Source organism: Cucumis melo, chromosome 10 (genome assembly GCF_025177605.1).
Source record: "Cucumis melo cultivar AY chromosome 10, USDA_Cmelo_AY_1.0, whole genome shotgun sequence".
NCBI lineage: Eukaryota > Viridiplantae > Streptophyta > Magnoliopsida > Cucurbitales > Cucurbitaceae > Cucumis > Cucumis melo.
The window spans coordinates 16,509,432-16,533,050 of NC_066866.1; positions in this window are offsets into that span (position 1 = coordinate 16,509,432).

Consider the following 23,619-nt stretch of genomic DNA (forward strand, 5'->3'; position numbering starts at 1 on the left):
TTAGGAAATTTTTAGAAACTTTGTAAAAGAAAGTGTTTCCAAAAGAATGATAGATTTTTAGTTATGATTATCTAAACTGAAGTTAAGTTTTTGGCCGAAAATTTGAGTTTTGGGTAGTGTGGTGGTTTGCGAAGTTTCAAGGGTTTCTAGGTGCAATGGTGAAGAAAGAGGTTAGTGATGTGTTTGGGCTTGTCTTGGACGCACAGTCTATGCACAAGGCAAGCAACGTGCAAGGCGCACTACCAAGGAGGTCGGTTTTTATGAATTTTAAGCAAAGTTTTGCATGCTAGCCTATGTCAGAATGATTTTTGGTTGTTTTGGTGATTTTTACGAATTTTAAGCAAAGTTTTGGTACTTTTATGATTAGAGAAAATTAAATAGAATTATTTACCATTATTTCAACCCTGGAAGAGATTGTGCAGGTTTACAAGGCAAGGTAGAGCTACCGTCTATAAGTGACAAAATTATTGTTTAAGTATTCTTTAAAATAATTATTGAGTTCTATTGATCATTATATCTCGATTACTATAACGACCTCAACTTTTAAACTAAGTAAGGTCATTACTCAAAAGAAAATTAATAATTTAAACTTTTTTGAAAAGAGAAAAACTAAATATTTTTTATATGAAATTAATATCAAATAAATGTTCGAAAGATATAAAATTTGCAAATTCAGCAAAATACTATAAAAACATGGCCCTTGCGGGTTCTAACAATTCTTTAAATGAAAAAAGTTCAATAAATATGATCAAAATTTTAATTAAAAATGTCTAAAAACAAATTTTTGAAACATTGATACATAGAAGCAGAAGCAGAACTGAGTCCCGATATGACATGTCACGAACCCTTCCTGTCGCTCGCCAACTTTTTAGATTCTCTACCTTTGCCTAAAATATTAAATATCGAAAAGAGTTAGTATATAAAATATAGCCAGTAAGGGACTCATTACTAGTCTCACTAGATGATCTGTTAACTTTCTGTTAGAAACATAATCATAACTTCGTGTATTCAATGGAGCACACCTGGACAGGTGAGATCGTACGAACACCTCTAATCGTGCGAATGATACTCTAGGAACACCCCTAGTAGTGCGAGTGATCGTAGATACACACTCTTAAATATGTCTGTGATACGTACATACATGCCTAATCATGCTAGTAATCCCGTCGGAACACCCCTAGTCGTGCAAATGACCTCGTATACAATATAACTAACCCTTAACTGTGCATGTGATTCGTAGGTACATCCTTTTATCATGCGAGTGATCCCGTAAGAACACCCCTAGTCGTGTGTGAGTGACCCCATAGATAGGAACACAATATAGGTGGGGTAAAAAGCTTAATAGCCAAAGTTAGTAAACACACCACAGTCCAAAAGCATGTAACAATCAACATATACATGACATGAATCATCAGTTATAACAGTCCATAAAACATAAAAGTCCAGAAAGCATGAAATCCATAAAGCATGCATAATCATCATGTAACATTAGTCAACATCTATACAACATCGCATTATGCATTTTCAGCTACTAACAATGCATAATCCATAACCACATGTAGTCTCTTTAAATTCAATTTGATGGTCCAGTAGTAGAATCTCTTACCTGAGATTAGCTAAAAAAATATTTCCTTGTTGATAGTCAATTCCTAATTAAAGTAAACCCTAAACAGTAAGCGAAAAAATTAATATTCTCAATTAATAAAATTTACCAATGGTTAGTATCTAAAATTTCTCAATTTAACTTATCCAAAACATAAGGTTGAAACCAATTCAACCTTGATTCGGAAATGTTCCAAGATTAAATCTTAAAAAATTAGCGACTTGAACCTTTAATTTAATTTTAATGGGTGAAGGAAAAGCTCCAAACTAAATCTAAAATTAAATTAAAAAATTATTAATTTAATTATCTTAGCTCACAAAAGTTACTCAAATGGAGATTGAAAAATTCTCTCAACGTACCTTGATGGAAAACAATTCACCACTTAAATCCTCAATTTTCGCCAAAGGGACCTTCCAAAGGCATGCAACCAAAATCAATTCAAATAATAACTTAATTTAGAATCTCAATTAATAAACCTTTAATGGGTATTAAAATGGGGTCTTTTCAAAAATATAAAAAAGCGGCAAAATATTTACATTGTATAGAACAATTCCAAAAACAGAAAAAGTCCTGAGGCCCACTGTGTAAAATACCAAAAATGTCCCGTCAACCACGCTGTCAGTAACGCTTACGTCATATATTTGCAATCGTTTAGATTTGGTTATTGTTTGATACGTGATCGTTTAGATATGACTACAATTTATATGCGATTGTTTAGATATTGGTTCAATATATACGCAATCGTTTAGATATGACTACAAGGCGACCGTTTAGATATGGTTACAATTTATACGTGATCGTTTAGATATGGCTACAATTTATACGTGATCGTTTAGATATGACTACAATTTATCTTTTCAATTCCATTGTTTAATTTTGTTACATGATCGTTTAGATTTGGGGACCCAAATCTAAATGATTTTTTTTTAAATTTGGTACACGATTTTTTTAATTCTTTTGGTACACGATCGTTTATATTTATTTACACGATCGTTTACTTTTTTTACACGATTGTTTACATTTGGCTACTTCAATCCAAATGATTTTTTTTCAAGATTTGTTTCAAGATTTTTTATACACGATTTTTTTATTTTTTATACATGATCATTTACTTTTTTAAACGATCGTTTACATTTGGCTACTCCAATCTAGATGATTTTTTTTCAAGATTCTTTATACACAATCTTTTAATTTTTTACGTGATCGTTTACATTTGGCTACTCCAATCTAAATGATTTTTTTCAAGATTCTTTATATACGATCTTTTAGATTTTGCTATTTTGTTGTACAAAATCTTATACACAGTCATTTAAATTTGGTTACCCAAATGTAAACACGTAAAAAAAAACAAGAAAAGAAGAAAGACGATGGAAGGAAATCGCATAAAAAAAAAAAGAAGAGGAAAAGAAGAAAGACGATGGAAAGAAATCAAAGTGAAAAAAAAAACGAAGAGGAAAGAAGAAAAACGATTGAAAGATTAAATGACGTAAATAAAGAATTGAAAAATAAGAAAGATGATGGAAAGAAAATCGCAGAAAAGAAAAAGAGAAAAGAAGAAAGATGAAATCACAGGAGAAGACGAGGAAAACAAAATAATAGGAGGAAGACGAATCGGGAGGAAGAAAAGAAAGATGGAAGGACAAACCTGAAATATATAAAAGATGGTTAACCTTATGGGCTTTGTTACATTGGCCGTAAATAGTTTACAGTTTTGTTACATTTATGTAAGTTTTCCTATTAAAATTCTACAATAAACATTCAAAACACCCAACTAAGTCACCAATCTTAACCAAAATCAGTAGGCGATGACAGTATAGTTAACGAGAGAGAGTTATCTTAGTGAAGAAGATGAAGAATTAAAATAATATTTATAAACCCAAATAATTACAATAATATTTATTATTATTATTCTCCCACCAAAATATATAATAAATATATATATTTATCATATATCATATTATCTCGTCCAATCAAATCAACTCTCTTTCCTCAATCAATATTTATCTTTCTCCAAAATAATCAATTATCTTCCACAATAATTAATTCTTTTCCAAAATAATAATATTTTCCTACAATATAATTATTCTCTTTTTCTCTGTTAATAAATATCTTTTCTACAAAATAAAATTATTTTTTTCCTTAAATAATTATATTTTAACAAATTTTTTCCTTTTCCATAATAATTATAATATATATGTGTGTGTTTATTTTCGAAAATTTGCACAATTTTTCAATTACTGTAGAGTATTGGGTCATAAATATAGTAAACTTACACAAATTGAGTAGCCAATATGTATTGATCCTCAATGTACCAAAAACGAGATGGATTAATTATATTAAACCTAAATCACAACGAAATTTGTTCTTCTTAACATCTGTGTCAAACCAATTTCATTTGAAAATATTCACATCAACAGTATGAGTACAATATCAACTTCTAAATGATATAGGACACTAATACGTATTGTCTTCGCACATAGATCACGAAAGAAATTACAGAACTCAACAATAGTTGTACATACATCCTTCTATAAGTATGCTCATACAACAATGGGAATAAGTCGTTGGAGCAGAATGTGAGATTCATGAGTCTTTAGTCCACATAATTTTCTATCATTGACACTTACTCGACGTGATATGTTTGAGACAAATTTGTCAGTAAATTTAATTGAATTCAAGAACTTACAAAAGGCTATCCTTTCATAGTAGTCAATGTATGTGCAGCGTGTCACTTTATCAACTTAATCTCTTTCTTTTGCAAGTGTACTTCCTTTCACATATTCAAATCTTTTGGATCTAAACAAAATTTATTGTGTTTTTTCTTTACAATCAATGTTTAACAAAGTGTCAAATAAGTTGTCGTATACAAATTTTCCAATATGCATCACATTCAACTTATGATTCAAAAGAAGTTTAAACCAACACGGATGTTCAAAAAATATATGTTTCTTAGTCCAATAATGGTACGCTTTCTTTTTTTATTATTCTTAGATGGATGCTTACTTAACATTGGAAAGTTCATGGAGTTTATTTGTTGTAATATCTCATCTCCATGCATTACTATTGGTGGAGGCTTGTATTCGGGTTTGTCTTCATGTTGTCAACTTTGACACAAACTATGATGATTAGGAAGATAATGTTGATTTCTTATTTACAAGTAGGACATGGTTGACAACCTTTGGTACTCCATCCGACAAGTCAATATATGCAAGAAAATCATTGATGGTTCATAACAAACATACATATAATCGAAAGTACTCCTCATCTGTACAATTGAAGGTTTACACACCATTATTCCATAACTCTTTCAAATCATTGAATAATGGCTGCAAATAAATTTCAATGTCTTTCCAGGTGATTTGGGTCCAAGTATAAGTGAAGACATGAAGAAATTGGATTCTTTCATGCACTTCCAAGGCGACAAAATTGTATGGTATAAGCACCAATAGCCATAGGTATTCCCAAATGAATTAAATTCGTTTGAAGTTAAGAGCCTAAACGAATATTTCTTGGCTCTGAAGCAAATTGAGAAAATTCTCCATCGAAGTGCTTCCATCCTGCAAAATAAATTGGATATTGTAACACATGTTACTCTATATCAACTCATTTATCCTTATGTCATCTCATTTTAGAAATGATATGTTTCGATAAAAAAAAATCATTTGAACCATGGTATTTGTGGAATGTGACACGAAGCCTTATTCAAAATCTTCTTACCTTTTTCACTATTTATTTTATATCGAGATTCATTGTATACCAAACAACTTTGACAATTAACAAGTTCTTTCTAAAATAAGACACGATCATATTTGCAAGCATGGATGAAATCATATCTTATCCCTATGTCACATAATTTTTTCTTAGATTCGTAAAATGATCTAGGTGTACATGTATCGTTTGGAAATGCATCTTTTAACAATTTTAGTAGCATATTAGACGATTTGCTGCTCCAATTATTGAGAACCTTGACATGCATCAACTTAAAAAAAAATTGATGAGGGTAATTTGGTACATCCAGGGTTATGTGCTTCATCCACCAACTCTTAAAAAATGTTACTAGTATCCACTTCATTGACATCTTTTGAAAATTCATCCTTAGAATTGTCTCCATCATCAAAATTTTATTTCCTTGCCATCAATGATTCTTGCAAATCAGACAGAAGACCAAAAATGTCATCGTTCTCATTGCCAACATTAGATTCTTTACTTAATCCACCATCTCCTAATGAATTACCACCTGGTCTAAATCAAGCTAAGTTCATTGTTTCTCCATGATAAACCCATTTATTATATAAAGAAGATATTTCATACGTAAATTAATGTTGCTCTACTCTGTCCAATGTTTGTGTTATTGAATTTGGCAATACTTACATAGGCACTTAGTTTTTTTCAAATCATTTACATAATCTCTTGAAAATCTATTTTTTAGTTTAATCAAATTCCTATTCATCTTCAAATAGAATAGACAAAAAATTCAACCATGTAAGAATTACAACAATAGAATAACTAAACCAACTACGAAGTATGTAAAAAGTATATGAGGGATAATTCAATGTCAAATCAACCTACAAGGTACCCAAGAAGTGTCAAAGTACCACTTTAACTCTCCAGACAATTCATAAATATCTAATTGCGATATCACCGTAAAAGTATGTTAACTCTCAAAACTACTTACAAAATGTCTAAGTATGTCTTTTAAACTCAAGTCAACTACGAAATCTCTAAAAACAATGTTTAAGTTTAAGTAACACTTTAAATTTCAAAACAAGTTAAGACTACCTAAGTGTGACTTAAAAAATGAAAAGCAAGCTAAAATGTTTAAAAAAAGTTTAAAAGTATGAATCAAGTCTCAAACTTACTTCAAAGTTGTAAGTGCAACTAATCACTTTAAAACCAACCTCATTTTTCATACTCAAAACCAACTACAAAGTGTCTAAGTGGCATTATACGCATGATTGGGCTATTGTAGTTTCATGATAGCTACAACATATTACAACTAAAGCATACAATAAATATGAAATATATGCATGTACTACAAGAAATCGGGGTTTTTCCAATGCACAAAGAGGCATCGAAAGACACTACGTCGGGGTAGAGGCCTTTCCCCAATGTTGTTTTGTCCACGTGGGGGAAAGCCAAACACAATATTTAAATATTCACATTTTCCAATGTCAACTTTACGAAGTCGGAAAACAAGAACCCAATCCAGACGTCTGGACATAGTGCATCGAAAATGGTTAGCAATTAGATAATATATAGCTCTTCTCACGACGCCACATACCCATCGGGAATAACACCTTTTGTTTCTAAAGCCACTTGTTATGCGTTACGAATGGGCACCCCTATTTCCGATGCCAATTGTTATGTATCAAAAACGGGAGGTGTTATTCTTGATACCATGCATGGGATGTCAGAAATGGTGAAAAATTAATTACATTAGATCAGTATTCACGACACACCATGCATGGTATCAAGAATTGAGTTAGATTTTTTCGACGCCATTAGTAATTCGTCGGGAATGTGTCTGCCTATTTTTGATGAAATACTAATTTAGTTAGGATCTCTTGATGTTTTCATGGTGCGATGGGAGTTCCCTTATAAAAAGATGTTTCAGTTCTGTAATTCACAGAATTGAAACGAAGAGAAAGAGAGAAACAAAAAGGAAAAGAAGGAGAAGAGGAAGAGAGTCATCGTCGCCGTGCCCCTACCGCTGCTCATCTCTATTTCTGTAAGTATAAACCGTTAAATGTTAGTTTAGGTTAGGGTTAGTTTAGTTTATTTTTTGTTTTTTAAAATTAGTTTTAGGATTTTGATTGTAAATTAGTTTTAGGATATTGTTTTTGAATAGATTTTGGTTTTCAAGTTGAAATTTTGAATGGTTTGAGTTGAAAATTTGAGGGGGGGGGGGGGTTATTTGAAGAATTGAAGTTGAAGAATTGAAAATTTGAAGTTTGAATTGTAGGGTCGAGGGGGAGTGGGTTTAATTGAATATTTAAAGGGGGGTGGGTTGAGAATGAGGGGGGGGGGGGGATCATATTGAAAACTTTAGTTGTTTATTTCTTAGTAGTTTTGAAGTCATTTGAAGTTATGGCTATCCTGCAGTTAAGGTAGCCTTTTTAGTGTCAACTTAGTTTTGAATTTGTTAGTATTTCAAAGGGTTTGTTTCTTTATGTCCACAAGTATTATGTCATTATTCCTAAGAGATTTTAAGGAGACAGATTAGATGTTCCTCGAGTTTGGCGAGGATCTAAAAATTGCAGGAGGTTATCCTTAGTTGGCGATAATTCAGGTGAATCTCTCGGTACGTTAACTCATAATTATTTTAACTTGTTTCTCATATGAATTTTTTTATTTATTCAGCAGAACCTACTCAGTCTTCTCCGACTCCTAAAAGACATGCACAATCTCGACCCTTGAAGTTGGAGAGCACGTCCACGCTAATGGTAGGATTCCCATGTTCATATCCCATGGCGTGGAGAAGCCTATTTCTCCATACGCTATTCAATTCAGCTTGGCCATTCGCGTGTGTATAAGGCATACATTTCCAGTCCGCTGCCTTAGGTGGGCTGATGTTGGGAGAGAATACATCAAGGTCATTAAGGGCGATCTATAGGTATGTGCAATACACAATTCGGTTTTCATTTGAAACATACTTAAGTAACCAAGCTAAATTTTGGTGTTTTGTATTATGTAGAGCTTTTTCGTGCTCGATTTCTATGATCAAGCAATGGATAGATTTGCTGAGTTTAGGGGCGATTGTTATAGACATTTCAAAAAGTACGACCCTGAACATGCACATGCCAACCCACTGCACATATTAGTGGGACGCATGGAAGATTGACACTTCCTCTACAATCACTACATGAGCTGTGCATTTCAGGTGAAGCTTATATATTGTAATGGTTATTTCATTCAACTTTTTATATGTACAAAAAATAAACAATTATTTTCATGCAGGAGCAATCATGAACGAACAAGGTTGCTAGACAAAAGTAACCTTACAATAATAGTTTAGGGTTCAAGTCATTTCTACAACGACAACACGTGCTCGCTGAGCAATGAGGTCAGTCAGTCAACAGTGTGGAGTTATTCAAGCAAACACACGTTCGGGATGACACGTTCGTATAACAGGTCCTTGAGGATGCGCATGTAGGTTCAGGTAATACTTTTGTCCTTTTTATTTATGTCTCACTAACTTAATTGCAAAATTTGTTGTAGAATCAAATGCTGGAACTCCAGTCTCAACCTACCCCAAATGGTTCTCAGCCACTCTCTAGGAACGAGATATGTGAGATTGTTTTGGGTAGACGACCAGGCTACTTAAAAGGTCTTGGTTAGGGACCCAAGCCCAAGCCTCGCAGGACGCCCAATGCTAACAGTTCATCGACCATGTTTTCGCAAGCCAGGGAGTACGAATTACAACATGTTTTGATTGAGCAGCAACGGGTCAAGCTTGATGAAACTAAACGAGCGATTGAAGAACAGAGAAAGACATCAGAGATGTTGGCTTCACAAGTGGAACAATTGCAAAAGTTTATAGAAGAATTAAGCCGGGCACAGAGGGGACCATGATCCTTTGTGGTACGTATATATGTTTTCATTATTAAGTTTTTTAAATTACATTATTCAGTGATATGCTTATGTAATAAACTTACTTTTGTATCATTGTAGGTTCAATAGGTGTAGAATGGTGTACGTGGCTTATTAGGAGACGTACTTAGTTTTTTGATTTCTATGTACTTTTTTTAACATTTACTATATTATGTACTTTTTAGAACCGTAAACATTTGAAATTATTTTTGAATTTGATATTTTATATGATAATTTACTAATTTATTGTTTTTTTTAATTTGCTTCAATTTAATTTAAATTAGAATCGAAAACAAATAATAATATTGAACAAAAGATAATTTGGAAATAAATAAATATATTTAACAGATTTTTCAATGGATCACCGACGTCGGGAATTGGGAAATGTTCTCGATGCACTTAAAAAAGTGTCGAGAACACAGTTTTTGACGTTGCGTCGAGACAACGTCGGGGAATGTAATTTTTCGATGTCTTAATAATGTCGACAATAGCGAGGTCTGGAAACATCCACTCCCGACTTCGTGTTGGTAGCACATCGAAAATATATCTCCTAATGGATTTCTCCCGACACTCTTTTCAATGGCGAGTTATGCGTTGGGAATCAATTTCCAACGTATTTCAAGCCTATTCTGACGTTTTTATGCGTCGAAAATACCCCAACTTATTGTAGTGATGATTGGTTACTGTAGCTGGAGAATAGCCACAACATGTTACAACTCAAGCATACAACAAATATAAAGTATATGCATGATTGGCTAACATAACTGAAGGATATCCACACATAATATAATGCATACTTGAACAATTAAGCTTTTTAACTCACAATCTGTAATTGTAACATTCCACTCTAAAACAAACTTAAAAAGTACTGAAAATGTGTCAAAGCGTCACTTTAACTCTCAAAACAACTCATAAATGTCCAATTGCGACTTCTAAACATACCTAAAAAGTGTATTTACTCTCAAAACAACATACAAAATGTCTAAGTGTGCCTTCCAAACTTGAAACCAAATACAAAATCTTAAAACAAGGTCAAAGTAACACTTTAACTTTCAAAACAAGTAAAGCTTTCCATGTGTGACTTTAAAAAAAAAGTCACCTAAAATGTGTTTTAATTCTCAAAACAAGTTACAAATGTCCAAGTGTATCTTCCAAACTTAAAATTAAATGCAAAATATCCAAAAACAAATGTCTACATGGCACTTTAACTCTCAAAACAAGTTAAAACTACTCAATGTGTGACCTTAAAACTAAAAATCACCTATAAAATGTCTTAACTCTCAAAACAACTTACAAAGGGCTAAGTATACCTTTCTAACTCAAAACCAAACAAAAAATATCCAAAAAAAGTGTCTAAGTGACACCTTAACTCTAAAAACAAGGTAAAACTACTCAAGTGTGACTTTGAGACTAAAAACCAACTAAAATTCACTTATATAGTGTCTTGACTCTCAAACCAATTTAGAAATGTCTAAGTGTGCTTCTAAACTCAAAACCAAACAAAAAATCTATAAAAATAACCTAAGTTGCACTTAACTATCAAAACAAGTTAAAACTACTTAAAGTGTGACTTTGAAACTAAAAATCACTTAAAAAGTCTATTAACTTTAAAACAAAAACTTACAAAATTTCTAAGTTTTCCTTTCAAACTCAAAACTAACTACTAAGTCTCTCAAAACAAGTCAATACTACTTAAGTGTGACTTCAAAACTCAACCAACATAAAAAGTTTCCATTGAATATAAAGGTAAAATTGAAAATCTAATATCGATATCTACCTCAATATTTTAATCCTCAAATCTAAGATACTTACTAAATAAAAATTTTCAAGGAACTTGTATCATTCCTGTTCAAACATATTCCAACATGACAATCCATATATTTAACTTTTCAACCTCTCAACTCATTCTAGATTTCTTCTCAAAACCCACTGGCTTTTTCCAAAATCTCATCATACAATTCAAAACTTTTTAATTTTATAAGGTTCCAATGAAAACCAAGTCAACATTTATAATCCAAACAATAGCAATAGAAATTTGATAGAGGATGAACTATTAAAGAACTACATTGATATCTACATGCTTCAATGATACCAGAACATCTCGTTTAACCAAAGTTTTTAACATTTTAAATGTAACACCCTAAAATTAATGTAATTTCTAATTTAATTATTTTAATTTTATGATTGAGTTATTATTGGGTGTTATTTTCATTTGAATGTGAGGTTCAATCGAATTTTGGGTGGAAATGAAATTAAATAAGTATATATATATATATGAGTAATTATATTTAATGAAGAATTTGGAATTTTTGGTGAAAATTTTATTGGTTATATATATATGTGTGTGTGTGTGTGTAAATATATAACTAATGGTCAAAGATAAAGATAATGTTACGTTGGAATATAATTATAATCGTTGGAAAATAATTAATGAGAAGAGAGAGTTGATTTGATTTGATGGAAAAAGTTGATGGATTTAATCGTGGAAAGATAAGGAAATAAAGGAATATATATATTGTGAAGAAAAAAAATAGTAGTAATAAATACTATTATTATTATTGTTTTTTTTTGTTATAAATGGTATTGAAGTACATGAAGGTTAAAAAGAAATGGAAAAAAAGACGGTTTTTCATCTTTTTCCCTAAGATTTCCTAAACTTTGTCCTTCCCTATGAAATTTCGTCCAGCGACCGCTTCCAGCCACAAACCCACCTCCATTCGATGAAGCCCCAACTGGTCGTGCATCGATCGTGAGTTGTGCCAATAGTAGATGTCACCCGAGTCCTTCAACCATGAAGTCGACTTTGTGAGAGTCTTCCTTACGTCGTTTCACCCAATTGTGCTGCCACGAGTTTTTTGAGCCATCCAACGTTCTCCGTTTCTCGCCGCTGGTCACTGACCTGTGGTGACTTTGTTTGGGTTTTGATGCGGGTTTTGAAAATACCCATTAAATGTTGATTAAAATTCTAAATAAAGGTTTTTTTTAATTAATTTGAGGTTTTTTTTAAGGACCAATTGGAGACCTTTGGATTAAATTCTTAGATTTCCCATCAAGATTATAATTGGCTTCAACCCTCCTTTTGGGTAAGTTTATGGGAGATTGAATTGGGCATTATTGATAATTTTATTAAGTAAAATTATTAATTATTTTTCTTATGTTTAGGTTAGTTTGTGTTTAATTTGTATCAAGGAATTTTGCAAAGGATTTTAATTATTTTTTGATGTAAGGAATTTCTACTACCGAACCTTTGATTTAAGATTTAAGTTGTATTATATGGGTTGACTGACTAATATGCACAAAATTAAAATGCGTTGATAGGCTATCTGATGGTTTGATTGAAATATAATTGTGAACACTATGTAGTCTTGCTCATTTGACTGAATATGATGGATGATTTATGCATGCAAGTTACAATTATGATATTCTTGGACTGAGATTGAATGCATAAACATATTTGGACTGATCGTAGTTGTTAACTTTAGCTATTAGGCTAGTGTACTCTGCATGTATGGTGTCCCCTAAGATCACCACTTTTATACTATAGAATCACAAGATCAATATTGTCACACCCCATTCCAGAGCACATCCTCACTAGGCTCGAGATGTGACGTGAAGCCGACCGACATCATTTTATGATTTGAAACATAAAATGCGGAAGAAAATATCTACACTTGAAAACAATAGTTTAAAGCTTTACAAAACACTTTCAGGTTTACCTAACCTTTGGACAACCTGTACAACAGTCTTATATAGACAAAACTAGGTTCAGAGTTCCTACTATGGCAACACTAAAAACAAAACTCTAAAAAATCAAACCCTTATCAAACTCTCTATGGAAACGATAACTAAGTCTTATATTAGCTTAATTACAATTTATCATGCATGCAAGGAATGATCCGTATAAACATCTAGTCAAACTTCTAGTAGGGTAAGTGGAGCTTTAACATGTGCCGGTACAACGATCTCTGCCTGGAAGGGAAATAAACATTGAAAGGATGAGCAAATAAGCCCCTTGAGTGACAACTTTTAAAACAAAGCATAATAATGAAAACTTTGAACAAAATATACATAAACTTAGCAAAGCAATTTTCTTTTCAAACCTAGCTTTTAACTTTCTCTTTTCTTTCTTTCTTGCTATACCTTGAGCTCTTTGTATCTACAGGACAAAACTTTCACTACAAGAAAATGGTATCTCCCGACGCACAAAATCATCAGAAGATATACGAAAAAGCATCGGGAAAGGATCTTCAAACGCATAAATGCGCGTCAATATCAAAGTCAGAAGAAATGTGTCCGGAGAGGATCTCCCGACACATAAAATTAGGTCTCAGGAGATCCTAGACATCTTCCAACACCTATAGAAGGCATGTTGAACCCCAACCTGGCACAAAAATTGCCCTACAAATCCCATAATGACAAGGAAATTGAATTTTGTAAGAAGAAGAAAGAAAAGCATGAACATTTTTTGCAAGGTTACAAATCGAAACTTAAATTATCCATGTAAACACAACAAGTTCAGAGAGGAAAAAACCTTTAAAACTCTTATATACCTTGGAAATAACGATTACAATAACAATAAATAAACAAGTCCATGACATAAAATAAATATTTGTTTCATTAAATCTCAATAATTCATATGTAGTTCGCTCCAATTATGCCATAGTCATACATCGAGTTCAGTCTTTTAACAATTCAAGTAGACATGCATAAAGATATGATGGAAAACATAAAGAAGAACAGAAGAAGGAGGGTTAAGGAAACCTTTATCCCTGATGGAGTTTCAGTAAAACTGAGCTGTAGGTATTCGTACGAAAACTGTAAAATGAACAACCTTGGCAAGGTAACTAAGGCACGCCAAAACCTTGTCCATCTTGGCAGTAAGGAAATTCCTCTATGAGCACTGTATCAAAGAAAGTAAATAAAGTTATCACTTCTGAAAAAGTTGTGTGATAATCAAAATATCCTTTAGTTAATTCTAAAGTAATTAACTAATGTATTAGGTAGACAGACAAAATAAGTAAATAACGCAAAGAACTTTGGTAACCCAGTTCGACAAATATGACCTACGTCTAGGGAGCTGCGCACAGCTCAGATGAGTAATATTATTAAGATTCACAGTAGTCAATATACATCATTACAGTAAGTAATATTCAACTCAAGTATATGACTATCTTAAAGTACTTAATAACTTAAGAATTCAAGCTCCTTCTGAACATATGAGTGAATCTTCTCGAAGATGTCTTCATACTCCCCCTGGGTTTAAGATGATCACTTGATCATTACTTCTTCTTTCATATTACTCATCATTAAGTTCATCACAAATCAACACGTTAAACCATAGATAGTTAATCGAACTACCTTATTTCGCTCACAGTTACTGCAAAAATAGTTTCGGCTCTCAGCACCGAAAGCTTTCTTCGCTCGATGGACGCCACGAAACCCATAAGTTCCATAGTGTATATATATATTTCCTTAAGAATAATCTAAAAACGATAATAATATAAGATTCCTAAAATGTGCAACTATCAAGTCTTTGTCAGATTTGTTCACAAATAAAGTTTTATCAAAATCTCCTCTGAAGTATCCTTTATGACCAAGATAAATCGTGAGTCTTTCATACCAAGCTCTAGGTGCTTGGTTTAGACCATATAGAGCTTTATTGATTTATAGACATGCTAAGGATATACTGGATCAATAAAAGCCTTAGGTTGAGCTACATAAACTTTTTCATTTAAATACCCATTTAGAAAGGCACTTTTAACATCCATCTGTTATAGTTTGAACTTACTAACATATGATATGTTGAGTAAAAGGCGTATAGCTTCAACTCTAACTACAAGTGCAAAGATTTCATCGAAACCTACTCCTTCCACCTGAGAGTAACCTTGAGAAACCAATCGGGTCTTGTTTCTTGTTACATGTCATTTCTTGATCATCTGTTTTAATTTTAAATATCCATTTGGTTCCTATAATGTTTGCTTCCTCAGGTTTAGAAACCAAAGGCCACACATTGTTTCATTTGATACCATTTATCCAGAATCCATCTTTGAGAGCTTCATTCACTGATGTAGGTTCAATAGATGAAGTATAGCAAATATTAACAATCATCTTTGCATAATCAATCTTGTCCTTCTTTCTGGTAGTAATCCCAGCTGAAGGATCTCCAATTATGAAACTCGACGAATGATTCTTTTGAACATGTGAAGATGTAATAATTTCATTTACATCAGCCATTACTTCCTTCTGAGTTGATTTAGAGCTATCATTAAAGCTATTTACACTTCTATCAACTATAGGAGTATCATCAACAGCTCATTCAGGTGCAACAGAGGGTTTTGGTGGTAGATTATCATCATCATCTGTTCGTTTGTATGTCTGCTCATTATCATTCATGACTACATTAATAGTCTCCATAATCACTCTAGTTCTATTATTGAATACTTTCTAAACACGACTATTATGAGAATATCCTAGAAAAATTCATTTTTCTGATTTAGCATCCCATTTTCTGTGATACTTTCTATCAACAAGAATGTAACAAGTACTTCCAAATACATGAAAATATTTAACATTAGGTTTTCTACTTTTCCATAACTCATACAAAGTTACAGTAGTACCAAAAGAGTAGTAACTCTATTGTGAATATGACAGGCAGTATTTACGGCTTCAGTAAAAAACTATAGTGGCAGAGATTTAGCATGAAGCATGACTTGAGCCATCTTTTGTAAGGTTCTATTCTTTCTCTCTACTACTCAATTCTGTTGTGGTGTTAAAGGTGCTGAGTATTCATGATGAATCACTTCTGCATCACAGAAATTATCCAGTTCTTCATTTTCGAATTCCTTTCCATGATCACTACTAATTTGAACAATATTCTTCCCTTGTTTACATTGAAGGCTCAAGCATAAACTAATTCACACTTTGGCAATATCTGATTTTCCTCTGAGAAATCTTACTTAGGTAAAGCAAAGTAGTTATCCACAACTACAAACACATACTTTTTCTGTTCAAGGCTCTTTATTTGCATGGGATCCATTAGATCCATGTGTAACAGTTCTAGAACTCTGTTTGTATAACACTTCTTCATACTTTTATGAGATGCCACGATTTGCTTTCCCAGTTGAGTCAATGTTTGGAATTCTTATGACTGCCTCATTCTTTATGGCTGCAATACTACTTAGACTAGTATGTCCAAGTTTCCTGTGTCATAGTTGAGTTTGATCCTCTTTGATTGAGTGAAATACATCAGTATTGTTTGATACCCAATGATAACAATTGTCAACCTATCTACAGCCACTCATAAGAACTCTTTTATCTACACCAGTCACTATACAATAATCTTTTCTGAAATTTACAATGTAACCTTGATCATAAAGTTGACTGACACTAATTAAGTTTTCTTTGAACCCTTCAATATATCGTAAATCATTTAGACATGGTAGATTACATTTCTCAATATTTCCTTATGCAAGGATTCTTCCTTTTGCTCCATCTCTAAAAGTAACATGTCCAGATGTACACTCTTTTAATTCAAAAAAGAAGGATCTGTTTCCAGTCACCTGTCTGGAACAATCACTATCAAAATACCAAGCATTAGTTGAAGATTGAACTGTTGTAAAAGCAACATTACATTTTCCTGAATTCTTGACTCTCCATTCCTTATAACTTCTCTTGCCTTTTGGAATAAATACAGTTTATTTGTACTTCTGTGAATGACAAGTGGCTTTTTGATATTGAAGTCTATATCTTTGTAAAGCATAACAGAAAAGCCGGATATGACCTTTTTTTACCACAATAATGGCACACCCTGTTATTTGCTTTTGAGAAGAAGCTAACAACTTTTGTTTCAACTAGTTGGTCAGACTTGATGCCTACAGTAGCAGGAACAAATTTTATGCCATTTATTTGACTAGTGCTCTTTATTGATGAGTTAAAGCCAAGACCACATCTGTTGGAACTAGTCTCTTATGAATTCAGTATTTGATCTAGATTTTCAGACCCTGAATTTAACATTTTGACCTATTTCATGGTCTGATCATATTTTATCTGAACCTCCCTTAATTTTTGTTTTAAGGAAGATATTACTGACAATAACCGTTCATTTTCTTCCATTAGACTCTGTATTTTTTCCTTCTGTATAGCTCTAGCTTCTGAATCCTCTTTCCACTGAATCTTCAACTGTTCAAAAGACTAGTCATTTCCACTTTCTTCTTCAGAATCTTCACTTTCATCTTCAACTACCGAATCAGTCTCAGTGATATTCACAATGAATGCATTTGTACCCCTATAATCTTCCTCACTATCATCAGTGTCTTCATCAAATAATGTAGCACAAAAATTCTTCTTTTGCTTTCTTAGAAACGTGGGACATTCAGTCTAATAATGACCAACTTCTTCACAATCCTTACATTTGAAAATTCTGCCTTCACCATCTCTTCTTTGGTAGTTGTCACCATCCATTCTGTTAGAGTTTTCATTATCCCTTCTATTATAACTTTCACCATTTCTTCTTCTAAAGTTAATTGAATTCCTAGAGTTGGATCCAATTGTATTTATATTTATGAACCTCTTTACCACTTTGGAAAACTATTTCGTTAGAAGAGCTATAGACTTATTAACATTTGCTTCACTTGATGATTTATTGTCAGTTGACTCTTCTTCATATACTGATTTAAAAGCAACACCTTTACAAGTTTATTTTCTATGTTTGATATGGCCATTTCGAACATGAGAAGAGAACCAAACAATTCATCATGTTTTAGCTTAGTTATATCATGTGCTTCTTCTCTAGCAGTAACCTTCATGTCAAATTTTCCAGGCAAAGAACGCAACACCTTTTGCACTATCTTGGTTTTAGGTATCTTTTCTTCAAGGTTTGATTCATTGGCTATTCCTAGAACTCTCTCGTTATATTCAGCTACAGACCCATATTCAGACATTTTTTAGGCTTCAAATTTTGAGGTTACTAGCTGTAATCTGGATATTTTAACTTTTGTAGTACCTTCATATGCAACCTTCAATATTTTCCATGCTTCTTTGGTAGAACTACAAGAGTTAATTAATTTAAACATATTCAAATCAACACCATTAAATATAGCATTAAGAGTTCTAACATTCCTAATAGAAGCTTGTTCTTCAGCATCAGTCCAATTAACTTCAGATTTGGGCGTAGAAACACTATCTACGGCAATCATTGGTGGTTTCCATCCAGCCACAAGTGCTCTTGCATGCTTTCCCATCTAAGGTTTTGATAAATGATATCATACGAGGCTTTCAGTACAAATTGAAAAAGTTGTGAGATAATCAAAATATCCAAAATATCCTTTAGTTAATTCTAAAGTAATTAACTAATGTATTAGCTAAAGGGACAGAATAAGTAAATAACATAAAGAATTTTGGTAACCCAGTTCGATAATATCACCTACGTATGAAGAGCTACGCACAGCTCAAATGAGTAATATTATTAAGATTCAAAGTAGTCAATATACATCATTACAGTAAGTAATATTCAACTCAAGTATATGACTATCTTAAAGTACTTAATAACTTAAGACTTCAGGCTCCCCCTGAACATATGAGTGAACCTTCTCTAAGATATCTTCATACTCCCCCTAAGTTTAAGATGATTACTTGATCATTACTTCTTCTTTCATATTACTCATCATTAAGTTCATCATAAATCAACACCTTGAGACCATAAATAGTTAATTGAACTACCTTCTTCCGCTCACAGTTATTGCAACAATAGTTTCGGCTATCAGCATTAAAGGCTTCCTTCGTTCATTGGTCGTCACGAAACCCACAAGTTCCATAGTGTATATATAAATTTCCTCAAGAATAATCTAAAAAGAGATAATAATATAAGATTCCTAAAATAAAAAGAAGTCTTTTATCTTTTTTTTATTTAAATTACTCATCAATAAAAGATAAACTCTCAAAATCTTTTTGACAAAATCCCAACAAACTCCCCCTTTTATCAAAAAAAGAAATTTTTTTTTCAAGTTCAAGTCAGTGCTTCTCATAGACTTCTCATAGTGTAATAATCAGCAAATTGCCAAATTCATAACCAAAACTACAACAGCAAAAAGTCAACAATAGACAGCTCATAAAATCTTTTTGATAAAATCCCAACAACTTCAAAGCCTAACTCCCAAAAGTAGCTCATCGTTTTCTAGTAAGTTAATACTTTGAAAAATCAAAATCAAAATCTACATTCAAATTAGACATCTTATTAGTTATTGCCATCAACCATAAAAGAGCAATGCATTTGTTACGTTATTAAGACTATGGTTTGCATTAATCTCCTATCTGGTTAGATCACTACTTATACTAGACACACCATAAACTAAAGTAGTTTCCTAGTGAAGGAAGAAGCATAAACCTTATTGGGTCCATCTTGGCAGTAAGGAATTTAAGGGAGAAGAGCAAACCAAACATTCAAAATAATAATTATTATTATTTTCAGAAAAGAGAAAATGAAGAAAAACAAAGAGAAAGATGTAAGTGTCAATTATGGAAATGATCGTAAACAAAAGCTATAATTAGAGGACAATGAATATCAATAAACTGAAACATATCAATAGAAAGTTTCTAAAATTCAAGATCATCGTTTGACTCAAGCTATTACTCACAAGTGTTCGAAAAAAACTAAAACAAAAATACAAGAAAGCTTTCACTTAACTTTTTAATCTAAAAAAGATACTAGTTTGAACAATCTCCCTAACAAGCCCTTCTCATTTATATGCAAAGACTGCAAATATTATATGTCGACATTTTAATAGTCTAACATATAACAACATTCAAATTCATAATAGCATTCAAATTCCAAAAATAAGTTCTAATACACCAATAATTAACCAACAAGAGAAAAGGAAATTAAGAACAAATTCAAAGGGGTTTAAATTTAGAGTTTTAAATTTTGAATTACATCCAACCGATTCATCAATTGCTCATGAACCCAATGGACTATATCAAAGTCACCCCTACACACCACGAAACTGCACAACAAGAATGGAAACATCTCAGCTGACTATAAAAATGCTTTCGTTCTTCATAATCATTTGTACATCTCGCTAATAATGTACAAATGAAACATGTAAAGAAAAAAACACAAAAAAAAACCATGGAGTAAGAGGTCTTGATAGAGACGAAGATAGAGAGGGACAGTGGTAGGCAGAGTAACCACTAACGGCTACAACGCACCAGCTACTAGTGGCGACGATGCATCAACCCTGACAAAGATGATGTGAAGAGTGGAGTAGTGGCGACGATCTCTCTCCAAATCTATCCTCTTGCCTTTCTTTTCGTAGATCTGTGAAGAGGGGAGAGTTTTTTAAAGGCTAACTCTCGATGCCGAAAAACATGCATCGGGAGTTAGCTAAGAACTCCCGACGCATTACTTACTACTTCGGGAGACCCTAGTCCCGATGCCATATCTTCGAACAGGGTAAAATAGAGTCAGGATATCCACAATTTCTTGTAGTGTCTAGGCGTGGAAGTGCTATCCCTCGATACAGTACCTACGAGATGAAACTCTTGGCAGCAGTAGCACCCTATCTCGCTATAACTATCATGAGATGGAAAATCAAGCATCCGTAAAGGGATCCTCATTTCGTACCTAGTTTATGTGATGGAAACTTTAGGCATCTACTAGATACCCTCATCACAAGACCTTTGTGTAAAGGACAATCTCCCTCATAGGGTTGCTATTAGATCAAGACATCTTAGTATAGACTTAAGCATATTCAGAAATCTCATGCTAAACTTTAACTTACATAAGTTAGCATGTTTATGAAAAACTCTTGCATTAAGGAAGTCGTCTCAAATCCAATTTTGCTTTAAATAATCTCTTTGCTCAAATATTTGCAGAAACTTAGCATTCAAACACATTCTCATAAATCTCATGTTTTAAGAAACATTTCTCAATTTAAATTCTTTAAAAACTTAACTCAACCATGTTTTCTCATTACTCTTTCCTAAACTTGAAACTTATGCTTTGTAAATAATTTCATAAATCTAGCATATTCATTTGCTTAAACTCAAAGCATGCTTTAAAACATAAATTCTTAAATCAAGCTTAGAAATGTTGGAATTTGTGTCCTAAAACTCGTACTTTGTTATTTGATTCAATAAATTTTATTATTGAATGCTATAATCTTAAAACCAATAAATTAAGGTCTCGAGGCTATTTTACTGATTTTGTCAATACACTTGAACTTTATGTAGAGACATAAACATGGATTAAGTTCGAGTTAATAGCCCAAATAGTCTATAGTGTATAAATAAGGTTGGGCGCCTTATTATGGAAAAACACTATGGATACAGCCCGTTCCGTAGTTAGTACAAACGATGTAATCTTGAATCATTCATGTAGAGACATGAGAGTGGGGGCGTCCTATGTAAATGGTTTGCATAAGACTGGAACCACAAAATAGTCACTTTTAGTTATCACATAGTAAACTATAAACTGACTAATTTCAATTATAATGACCTAGGTAACTTGATCTTAATCCTGAGCTAACTATGAACTTCTATTTATTCGGTAGTATCCTTATATCTGCATAGGTGAGGGCAGCTCATCATCGCTGGCCCAATAAGGCTCTCATTTCAGGGATAAGACCGAGTGGATAGCTAGGAACATAGGGTGCAAGACAGAATTCACTTCTACCGATTTCTGGGATAGTAGATAGGTTGTTCCCTTATGGACTGAATCCAAGTCTTGAACAGGGAATCCCACCTTCTCATTGGTCCGAGAAGGATTCAGGTTTATAGGTTGGACCTTAAACCAATTGTTCAATAGTGGATCAGTGGGTCTTAAGAAGCAAGATGTAATCTCGGGGGTAAAACGATTTTTTGACCCAGCCAAGATTATGAACAACCTGTGAATGATCAACTTACTTATCATGGTTATATTAGGTGGATATAAATATATCTATATTCAGGGGAGTGCAACTAAGAGTCTTTAGTGGAATGACTCATTAGTTAACGAATGTTGACTAAGCTTGGTCTAAAAGAGTTTAGCCAGTTAATCTCGAATCGTTGGAGCCCATGATCTATAGGTCCATTAGGTTCCCTTACTAGCTCATATGGATTCAACTAAGAACAATATGTTGAAGTAACTCGAATTTTTCGAATTAAGAAAAGAGAGAGAAACCGAAAAATATATAATATATAAGTCGGTAGATATAAACTTTAAGCTTTGTGTTTAAATATGATTTAAATAAATATGAATATAGATTCATATTTAGAAGCTTGGAAAGTTTTGAAACAGTTAAAGTTGTAAAAGTCAACATTTTGATTTTTAACTTTGAACTTTAACCGGATTTATATTCAAATATGATTTGAATTTTAGAAAAATAAATGTGGATTCATACTTGAAAGGTTAGAATTAGTCAAGACGGGTAAAATATCAAAAAGTCAGAAAGTTGACTTTTGACTAAGAAAAGTCAAAGTTTGACTTTGACTTAATTGGTCAAATGACCAAAATGCCTCTTGACTAATTACTTAATTAACTAAAAGTTAGTGGGCAATGTGGCAGCCTATTGTGAATTAGAAGCCACTAATTTCATTAAAGAGTTAATGAATTAATTAGGTGTTGAGATTATATGAAATAATTTGCATGCAATTTGCATGTAAATTTCATATATAAACTTCTCATTACAGAATGAGAAAAGGATGAGGTTTTTCTCAAAAATTACCTAAACGATACACTACCTCCTTCCTTCTCTTAAAGTTTTACTTCACAAACCGAGTCTCACAACTCCGTTCTTGGTCTTGAGATTAGTAGGTCAACTTAGTGGTTGTCCTTGCTCGTGATTTTCAGGCAAAGAAGAAGCTTTGGATCGAAGAAGAAGTTCAGAACTATAAAAGGTAAGTTCATCGTTTACCTTTTATGCTTTTTGTTTAGGTCCATCACTTAGCATATGCATGTTAATTTCTAAATCGTTTAGATGCATATAGAGTAAAGCATGATCCTTATTATTCCGCTGCAGCATGCCTCTTGATGTTTTCCCTTTAAGAAATTCATTTTAAATTCATTTTAGTCACTCACAAATTTTGGCTAGATTCTTGGTTTATAGGTTTTCCTATCTCTTTTTGCCCTAAAAATAACAAGAAATTTTCAAGTAAATCTTGGGTTCCAATTAAAGGAAGCTTCTTCATACCTTTTTTCCTTTTCTACTTAAGAGAACTCTTTTCTTACTAACCTCGATTTTCTTTATACTCTTTGGACAGTCTTAGCTTGCTCAAGACTAGTTCCTCCCTTGCTCTAGCTCAACACGAGCTCCCAACTCTCTAGAGCCTAACACGATAAGTCCTAACTTAGTAAACTTGCTCTTAGGCTTCTTAAACATGGAAGATAAATTTTGAACTTACTTGGATCTAACCTTAGGCTTTACTCTTCCTCTTTAGCTCAAACTCGCCAACAC